Source organism: Cucurbita pepo, unplaced genomic scaffold, assembly GCF_057944985.1.
Source record: "Cucurbita pepo subsp. pepo isolate OVF unplaced genomic scaffold, ASM5794498v1 scafford_2, whole genome shotgun sequence".
Lineage (NCBI taxonomy): Eukaryota > Viridiplantae > Streptophyta > Magnoliopsida > Cucurbitales > Cucurbitaceae > Cucurbita > Cucurbita pepo.
The window spans coordinates 795,081-803,374 of record NW_028257907.1 but is presented as its reverse complement, the minus strand read 5'-3'; the positions used below and the strand labels follow the sequence as shown (position 1 = coordinate 803,374).

General features: G+C 37.6%; 1 non-coding gene across 1 annotated transcript; it reads left to right on the top strand.

Moving 5' to 3' along the window:
- The first annotated feature begins 433 nt into the window (after positions 1-433).
- TRNAP-AGG (transfer RNA proline (anticodon AGG)) lies at positions 434-505 on the top strand. Its single transcript has one exon. It is a non-coding gene; the product is annotated as a tRNA-Pro (tRNA).
- Positions 506-8,294: the final 7,789 nt, after the last annotated feature.

Here is an 8,294-nt window from a genome sequence, read left to right as displayed (position 1 = left end):
TCTCGTCTTTAATGAAGCATGAGTTGCACTTAAGTTCATGAAATATTTACAGACTCAAACTCTTAGTACTATTAATGCAATTATATTTCATATGAGTTTGTCATAAATCAAACTATGGTACATTCAATACAACTTCATTTTCTTGTCATACGAAGCAAAATAGAAGAATTAAATCAAACAAACTGACGAACTGAGCCGAATAAATCCAACCCAACCCAAACTGATTAGTTTGATTCATTTGTTGGGTTGTAGTTTATTCGATAACACTTGCATAATAGAACAATTCAACATTACATGCCTTACTTACAAGTAAAATACTAGACCATCAACTTTTTGTTTTATAGTCCAACAACCGCTCAAGAAAATAGATTTCAAACTTGAGAGAAAAAAATATATTGAGTAGGAGTTAAAAATGTTGCATTTTTTTTAGAAAGGGCATTTGGTCTAGTGGTATGATTCTCGCTTAGGGTGTGAGAGGTCTCGAGTTCAATTCTCGAAATGCCCCTATGTTCATTTCTCAAAAGATGAGCCTTAGAGAAAGATAATGCTCTTATTAATATCATTTACTTGTGTACTCCACGATATATGTCTATAGTCCATAATAAGGGCATTTGGTCTAGTGGTATGATTCTTGCTTTGGGTGCAAGAGGTCTTGAGTTCGATTCTCGGGATGCCCCTCCAAAAAAGATAAAAATGACAATTTTGAAAGAAAAAAAAAACAAAATGAAATAAAAATAGTATAGTCATCAATGGGGCCTAACCCAAAGGAAATAAATTTCATATATTGAGGCACGGAAAATATATAGACTAGCAACTAAGAATTATAGATTTGCTATAAAGGCATGTGGTCTAAGTGGTATGATTATCCTTTTGGGTGTGAGAGGTCTCAAGTTCGATTCTCAAAATGCCCCCAACAATATTATATCAAAATGAATTATGCAAGATAATATGATTTAAAATGTGGTTTTTAAACATTGAACCAAGAAGATCGTCTCGAGTATCAAAATGAATTATGCAAGATAATATGATTTAAAATGTGGTTTTTAAACATTGAACCAAGAAGATCGTCTCGAGCCGGACTTCGAAAAGAGCATTACACAAATTGTTCTATTATTGTATTCTTTCTAGAACTTTTCAGTCAAATAGGTCATCTGTTGTCACAATCCTTATTGTATTCTTTCTAGAACTTTTCAGTCAAATAGGTCATCTGTTGTCACAATCCTTCATCTGTTGTCTAGGAACTTTTCAGTCAAATAGGTCATCTGTTCTCACAATCCTTCATCTGTTGTCTAGGAACTTTTCAGTCAAATAGGTCATCTGTTCTCACAATCCTTCATCTGTTGTCTAGGAACTTTTCAGTCAAATAGGTCATCTGTTCTCACAATCCTTCATCTGTTGTCTAGGAACTTTTCAGTCAAATAGGTCATCTGTTGTCACAATCCTTCATCTGTTGTCTAGGAACTTTTCAGTCAAATAGGTCATCTGTTCTCACAATCCTTCATCTGTTGTCTAGGAACTTTTCAGTCAAATAGGTCATCTGTTGTCATCTGTTGTCACAATCCTTTCTTTTTAGGAACGGAACTTTTCAGTCAAATAGGTCATCTGTTGTCACAATCCTTTCTTTCTAGGAACGGAACTTTTTAGTCAAATAGCCTTCATCTGTTGTCTAGGAATTTTTCAGTCAAATAGGTCATCTGTTGTCACAATCCTTCATCTGTTGTCTAGGAACTTTTCAGTCAAATAGGTCATCTGTTGTCACAATCCTTTCTTTCTAGGAACGGAACTTTTCAGTCAAATAGGTCATCTGTTGTCACAATCCTTTCTTTTTTAGGAACGGAACTTTTCAGTCAAATAGGTCATCTGTTGTCACAATTCTTTCTTTCTAGGAACGGAACTTTTCAGTCAAATAGGTCATCTATTGTCTAGGAATTTTTCAGTCAAATAGGTCATTTGTTGTCTAGGAACTTTTCAGTCAAATAGGTCATCTGTTGTCACAATCCTTTCTTTCTATGAACTTTTCAGTCAAATAGGTCATCTGTTGTCACAATCCTTTCTTTCTAGGAACTTTTCCGTCAAATAGGTCATCTATTGTCACAATCCTTTCTTTCTAGGAACTTTTCAGTCAAATAGGTCATCTGTTGTCACAATCCTTTGTTCTATTGTATTCTTTCTAGGAACTTTTCAGTCAAATAGTCGTCTGTTGTCACAATCCTTTGTTATATTGTATTCTTTCTAGGAACTTTTCAGTCAAATAGATCATCTGTTGTCACAATCCTTTATTCTATTGTATTCTTTCTAGGAACTTTTCAATCAAATAGGTCATTTGTTGTGTACTCCACGATATATGTTTAAACCCCTTACCTTATCAGTCATCAGGCAGGTTTTTGGTATCATATATCGAGATAATTATTATGAAAAAGCTATTCCACTAGTGTGACTTAGATACCCTTTCTTTATGGTATCGGTCATGCTATTTGAATAGCCTGAAGTCATCATAGCCTCTCCACCGGTTCCGAAAACTCCTTCGGCATCAATGTGCTCCAATGAAAGAGATCAGACCCTTTCCTGAACTAGAACCGAGCACAAAATGCCGAGGAGAAAGTCGAAAGCGAGCTCTTTTCGCGTATACGCAATCTCGAAACCCAATTACCTCAAGGACTGTCTCCTCAACCCTGGCAAGTATGAGTGCTTGGTAAGAGAGAATGTCGAATGAAAAAGACATTCGATTACGGCAACATTCGCAATTACCAAACTGCACTAAACCTAGTAGAGATCTTCGACCTAACAATAATGCAACTTCAAGCCCATTTAATCAATCCGCTTTGTACCTTATTGTTGACCGAATCGGATGCACGCCAGGCCTAAATTCTCTCTCAGTCACCTGGAGACGAAAGGAAGATCAGATCCGAAGTTTACGAATCGAAGAAAAAGTGGATCTGAGTTCTACATGCTTTCATTTTCAAAAGCTTCGCTTGCCTGCAGTACTTTATTTAGGATGTGCAACAATACGGTCATCTCTCAGCCGTGTACAGAGAATTCCTTGATCATTTCCTTGGCGGATAACACAAATGAAATCACTTCCCTGACCACCCATCTTATGTGTCCATTCTTGTCTTGTTGGTTTGTTGTACTATTCTATACCTCTCTCGATTGGTAGAAAGACGTTCGGGAGCTGGGAGGGCCTATCGTGAGGGAACATTACATTTCACGGTAGACAAAGGTAAAATGGGAGCTGCATATGTCCACTGTGATCAAGGCAGAGCGACTCCATCTTTAAAAGATGTTGGTTTTATCGAAACTGTTAGATCTGCTTTCGTTAAAGAAAAAATAGGAGCTCTTGGTTTGGCCGATGTCGATTCGTATGGCAATGCGGACTCGACTCATGATGAGGATTCTGGTTTTCATACTGCTGCTATGAGCCGAAATAGCTGGTAAGCTATCTCGCTAAACGAAAGGAAAAAGCACGTACGCGTTGACCTTGTTACAAGGGGCGGGGGCCAACCAAAGAAGGTCAGTCGGACTAGGTTAGGACCCTTGATCCGGTTCAGCTATGTTCTTCCATGCGAGAATGTATGCGTATCGGTATCCTCTTTAGGACCGGTTGCTTCCTCTTTTTGTTTATACGTTTGGAGAAACCTGCTAAGCCCGCCTTTCTTATCAGGTGTGATTCAATCTTTCAGCTCAAACTTTCCTATCGTCCGACGGAAAAGGTAGAAGTACGACTACCTTTTCCTTTTCTTTCTCGAGCCAAGGGATCATTCAGTTTCTACCAAAAAGTTCACTATCTATTAGTTGCTGTAATCGAATGTATTTCTCATTTCACGTTTGCTCCTCCAAGAGTTTCCTGGTCCGTAGTAGACGAAACCTTGGACTTCTATCAAACTTTTAGCATTTCCTGGTGAGCTCGCCGTTGAGGGTTGGCCTTACAGGAGATCGAGCAGCCTTTCTTTCCCTACCTGGTATGCTTTCCCGCTTATTGTGCAACTAGCCAACTAGCCAAAGAGAGAGGGAGAGGGATCATGTCAATCAATTTGTATGTGCATTTTGTCAGTCCTGTACTTGCCTGCTTAGCTTTCTTAGTCAACATCTCCGGTTTCTCCCGAACCAAGAGGTCCTGCTTATCCATACCCAAAAGTCACACTTTCAGCCGAAAGACTGAATTTTTTCATAAAGTCGGTTCATAGATCAAGAAAGAATGAAGCTGCTTACAAGGACAGTTATGCGATACGTCTTTTCATACTTGCCTTTTCTTTAACCCTACTATCAACCTAGCCATTCTCGCTTGTTGCTTTAAGTGGTCTCCCCACTGTAGATTACTCGGATTGGTTCTCGCGTCCCTATGCCAAAAAGGATGGGCGAGTTTGGTTTGAATGTTCATCGATTGGGTGGATCCATATGCTCCGGGGGGGGGGGGGGGGGCGAGACGAGGTGTAGCGCAGTCTAGTCAGCGCATCTGTTTTGGGTATGTTGTCTGCTAAAGGTTTTAGGAAAGAGGGTACAAATTTTCTACATAGGTCATCTGTGGTCACAATCCTTTTAATCTGTGGTCACAATCCTTTTAAGGAAGATGCTCCCAAATAATCGGTGAAAATTAGCCTTTAAAGAAGTTTCACAAAGCAAGAAGAGGCAGAACAGAGAATAGGAGTGAGTCGTGCAAGGAAGAAAGAACTAGTAGGTTTAATTTGAGTTCGTTTGAACTAAAAAATGAACCAAAATTTTTCAAACGAACCCAAATTTAAGACACACTAGCCTAAAATCCATATGTGGTAAAAAAAAAAAACCTTCCGTGGCCCAACCCTTATTCGCAGTCCGCATCCAACAATTTCTTTTTCAACCTACACGTATGCTCCAGGCCAAACTCACGTAACTAGTCAGAAGATGCGGCCCACAACTGAACGGAAGACAAGTGTCACAATCGCACTCTTGCAGTAGTGAGACAATGATTATGTGACATTTGTTCTAATCCAATGAACAAGTCAACCATGCAAAATTTAGACTGAACGGACAATAGCAGTGTATGCTCGAATCACGTTTAGAAGAAATATTTTAGAAAACGTGAGCGAGGAAATACATTCAAAACAATTTCAAATAAAGCAATGTTATAAGTGAAGAAACAACAACTGGTCACGTTCTCCTATAGTACATTTTAGGACATTTTAGTCCTGATGGGTGTAGATATGATTTTGAGGACTAATCATACACCCCGTATTGGCACAACAATAATAGTAAAGGCCTATCTAAGATGAAAGCAAGTAAAACGTGTTTGGAATGAGCATGCCACCATGAACCACAAATCGTTTACAGGAAGAGCTGAGACATCTAACATGCAGCCACAGGCAACATGCCTTGGCCAATCATAACCGCGACATCTGCCCTTACACAATTTGTCAATATCTCTATCAACCGGCTCTTCATAAACTCAATGTTGTAGGATGAGGCTGACTTTAGGTCTCGCGACGCGCTTCTAGCTGATCTCAGTATTGAGAAGTCTTTTCCAACCTACTAGGAGCTATTGAAAATCACTTCACGGTTTGTTAACTCTTCAAGTCTTCTCTGTTGGTGTCTTTCCTACTCTCTTCGCTTGAAATAATTTCTTCTTTGCATGACATCATACCACCTGCTTTTACTTGATGTTTTCTTGGTCGGAATAATAACATTTCAAGTTACTTACGTGGACAACAGGGTTAGTCTGTATCCATAGGAGCAATTGGATCCTATATGATGTCTTCCTTATCTTGTGGATAACTTCGACTAGTCCATAGAATTTTCGCACCAGTCTTTGGTTCTTGTTGCTTTGAACTCAAAGTTGATCTAACCTTAACTTATCATAACTCTCTATTTGCTTTGAAATTGTCGTGGAAAGTACGGGGATAATACCTTGCATCTCCAATTGAATCGATTACTAAATATATTATTTCTTTTCAATTTTTTCTTATTTAGGACATAATGAGCCGGGATAGTTTTTCATTTTCAGATGACGAGATGTTTAGGACTTTGTGACATAAGAATTGTGGGGATATAGCTTAGATGGTAGAGCACTCGCTTTGCATGTGAGAGTTATGGGGATTGATACCCTGCATCTCTAGATTTTCTTCATTTTCACTATTATTGATGATGGTAAATTTAGGGTTTTATGATGCAAGAATTGTGGGGATGTAGCTTAGATGGTAGAGCTCATTTAGCATGCGAGAGGCAAAGGGATATCCCCATCTCCAAAAGAAACTATTTGTTATTAATATTTTACTTCTATTCAACCTTTCCTTATTTATGACATAATTAGCGGAGATATTTTTTCATTTTCACTAGAATTGATGACGGGACATTTAGGGTTTTCTGATATAAGTATTGTGGGAATGTAGCTTAGATGGTAGATTGCTTGCTTAGCATGCGAGAGGTATGGGGATGGGATCGATACCCCATATCTCCAAAAGAAACTATTCGTTATTACTATTTTATTTCTATTCAATTTTTCCTTATTTATGACATAATGAGTAGCGATATTTTTTCATTTTCACTATTATTCATGATGAGAAGTTTAGGGTTTTGTGACGTAAAAATTGTGGAGATGTAGCTTAGATGGTAGAGCGCTCGCTTTGCATGCGAGTTGTACGGGGATTGATAACCCGCATCTCCAAAAGAAAGTATTTAATTTGTTATTATATTTTTTCATTTTCACAATTATCGATGCCTCGCATCACCAAACCAAACTATTTGTTAATATTTTGATATTTTTTTATTTTCACTATTATTGATGATGGGACATTTAAGGTTTTATGATGTAAAAATCAAGGGGATGTAGCTCAGATGGTAGAGCGCTCGCTTTGCATGCGAGAGGTACGGGGAGACCTTGCTCAGATGGGACATCCATGTTGTTTCTTTTTCACTAGTATGAGAATTTCTGGTTTCTTTTCACCATGTTGTTAACCTAAAATGTCAGAAATGACCTCCTACTCTTTGGAGACCTTGGTTTCTTTTCACCACTCTTTGGAGACCTTGGTTTCTTTTCACCATGTTGTTAACCTAAAATGTCAGAAATGACCTCCTACTCTTTGGAGACCTTATCAGTTTCCTCTGCAAAATATCACCTAAAATGTCACCGTATTTAGTGTTTGATACTTTTTGACTTAACCCTAGGGTTCTATTTACGGTGAACTTGTGATTATTTTTGTCAAATTATATATTTGAATACCTAATACATTAAGATATAATATCTTATTTAAATAATATTAAAATGTGGTAGAATATCATAATATATGTTTAATTAATATGAATATCATTCAAATTTCAAATATATTTTTTTTATTAATGTTTATGATACACATCAATTATTTTAATATTTAACATATCAAATACGTTAATATGTTTTGATATTATACTTCAAGACTATAGGAACTTTCTCAGAGGACCTGAGAGTTACATCGGCCCACAATGCATCTCATGGACGATGCAAAACTATGGTGGCGCTTGAAGGTGAATTGTATAAAAAACTGGTCATGCACCAAAAAATTATGGGAAGACCATTGATGGAATTGAAGCAATCGACGCTCCCCTGTATGGGTTTCCAATCAAAGACCTAATGTTTGATGTTGACTCTTTTGAAGAAAGAGTCACGTGATCGAACAACAAGAAACGTGGCGGTATCTCTGAGAACTCTATCACACACATAAAAAAAACGTGTCGAAGACATTACACAGAAAATCTGGCTTTCATCGAGGAGACCCGAGTTTGATTCTCGACAATGAAATTTTATTTTCTTATTTCTTTTATTTTATAGTTTCATCTTTTGTCACCAATTATATTTAAACTTTACCTAGGTTTGAGAAGCACTATAATGGATGAGTTCAATAGTATCTTAAATTCAAAAGACTTTTATGAATTTGATTTGAGAGGCACTATAATGGTCAAGTTCAATAGTACCTTAGATTAAAAAGACTTTTATGAACTTTGAACCTTTAATAGTGTTATGTCATAGATATTTGGTTCAATTTCAACAAGTGAGGTTGAGGTCATTCAAATGGTTAATGTGACAAGGTCATTTTCAAGGTCTCTTTTGTTGAACGCCATCATGGCTGAGATGACTGAGATGAGCACCAGAGTGAGTTTGACAAGGAGAGTCGTAGCGAACCACACCCCAAGCCAAGCTCATGTTGGGCTTAACAAACTGAAAATCCAAAAACACAAACCCTTGAATGGGAACCAGGATGCTAAGGAATTAAAAAAACTTTATTTTTGACGTTGAACACTACTTGAAGGTTACAGGAACTTGCTCATAGGACCTAAGAGTTACGTTGGCC